We start from the raw sequence: 2,263 nt of genomic DNA, 5'->3' as shown, positions 1-2,263 counted from the left end.
ACCAGATACATAAATGCCACAGACACATAACTGGGTGAACCTTTTCAGATTGTGACTCAGCTTTGCTAAAGTTCCCAATTAGAAGTGTCCAGGGTTCTTAAGCACACTCTATTTTTGCTTTGGACCTCGGCTTTAACCGCTCAGTCTCAAGTTTTCACTTGACACCTTCACGCCACAAGCACATGGTTAAGGACAGCTTGGTTTAGCCGCTTAGGCCAGGATTTTATTCCTTTAGGCCCTCCTATCCACTGATACTCAAAGCCTTGGATCCTAGATACTAGTGATCATGTAATAAGACCCAAACATAAATAAACATAAAGCATAGTAAACGAAAAACAGAGAGATAAGAACAAGGAGATTAAGGAACGGGTCCACCTTAGTGAGGGTGGCATCTTCCTCTTCTTGAAGAACCAATGGTGCTCTTGAGCTCCTCTATGTCTCTTCCTTGTCTTTGTTGCTCCTCCCTCATAGCTCTTTGATCTGCAGTCAAATGCTCTACCACTGAACTATGGACCCTTGAGATGAACCTCTCCATCTCTCATGACTCAGGGGTGGAAGCAACTGCCTTTCTTTTCCTCTTTCTAGAGATTTCTCCGGCCTTAGGTGCCATAAATGGTTATGGAAAAATAAAAAGTAACGCTTTTTTTCATACCAAACTTAAAAGGTTTGCTCGTCCTCGAGCAAAAGAAGATAGAAGGGAGTAGAAGGAGAAGTGGAGGAGAAGGAGGTGTGTGAATGGGTGGGTATGGGAGGGAAATGGTTTGAATTGGAATGGTGAGGTAGGTGGGGATCCTGTAGGGTTCACAAATCCTGAGGAGATCCTGTGGGGTCCACAGATCAAGTGGGGTCAAGGACTTAACATCCCTGCTCCAATTAGGCGTGTAAAACGCTCTTGCTGTGCAATCCTAGCGTTTAACGCCAGACTGCTGCTTGTTTCTAGCGTTAAACACCCAAATGTAGCCTGTTTCTGGCGTTTAACGCCAGGCAGATGCTTGTTTCTGGCGTTAAACGCCAGCTTGGTGCTTGTTTCTGGTGTTAAACGCCAGACAGATGCTTGTTTCTGGCGTTTAAATGCCAGACTGCTCTCCTCCAGGGTGTGCTGTTTTCAATGCTGTTTTTCATTCTATTTTTGATTTTTCAGTAGTTTTTGTGACTTCACATGATCATCAACCTAAAAGAAAAAAACATAAAATAGCAATAGAAAATAAAGAGATATAGTTAAATAACATTGGGTTGCCTCCCAACAAGCGCTTCTTTAATGTTAATAGCTTGATCTTACTGAGCTTTTAATCTAGTCTCAGCCTTGAGCATTCTTGCTCAACATTGCCTTCAAGATAATGCTTGACTCTCTGTCCATTAACAATGAACTTCTTATTAGAATCAATGTCTTGAAGCTCCACATGACTATATGGTGACACGCTTGTAATCACATTTGGTCCCCTCCACCGGGATTTCAGTTTTCCGGGGAATAATCTGAGCCTAGAGTTAAATAGCAGAACCTTCTGTCCTGGTTCAAAGACTCTAGGTGACAACTTTCTGTCATGATACCTTTTTGCTTTCTCCTTGTAAAGCTTAGCATTTTCGAAAGCAGTGAGTCTGAATTCCTCTAGCTCATTTGGCTGGAGTAATATTTTTTCTCCAACTAATCTGGCATCAAAGTTTAGGAATCTGGTTGCCCAGTAGGCCTTATGCTCCAGTTCCATGGGCAGATGACAGGCCTTACCATACAGAAGCTGGTATGGAGAGGTCCCTATAGGAGTCTTGAATGCTGTTCTGTAAGCCCACAGAGCATCATCCAAGCTTCTCGCCCAATCCTTTCTACGGGTACTTACTGTCCGTTCCAGGATTCTTTTTAGTACTCTATTAGAGACTTCAGCTTGCCCATTTGTCTGTGGATGATATGGAGTTGCCACCTTGTGGCTAATTCCATACCGGACCATAGCAGAGTAAAGCTGTTTGTTGCAGAAGTGAGTGCCCCCATCACTAATTAGTACTCTAGGGACACCAAACCTGCTGAAGATATGTCTTTGGAGGAACTTCAGCACTGTTTTAGTATCATTGGTGGGTGTGGCAACGGCCTCTACCCATTTTGATACATAGTCGACTGCCACCAGAATATAAGTGTTTGAGTATGATGGTGGGAAAGGCCCCATAAAGTCAATACCTCATACATCAAACAACTCAATCTCCATGATTTCCTGTTGAGGCATGGCGTAACCATGAGGCAGATTACCAGCTCTTTGGCAACTGTCACAGTTACGTA

The sequence above is a fragment of the Arachis ipaensis genome, chromosome B02 (assembly GCF_000816755.2).
Source record: "Arachis ipaensis cultivar K30076 chromosome B02, Araip1.1, whole genome shotgun sequence".
Classification (NCBI taxonomy): Eukaryota; Viridiplantae; Streptophyta; class Magnoliopsida; order Fabales; family Fabaceae; genus Arachis; species Arachis ipaensis.
This window is presented reverse-complemented; position numbering follows the sequence as displayed.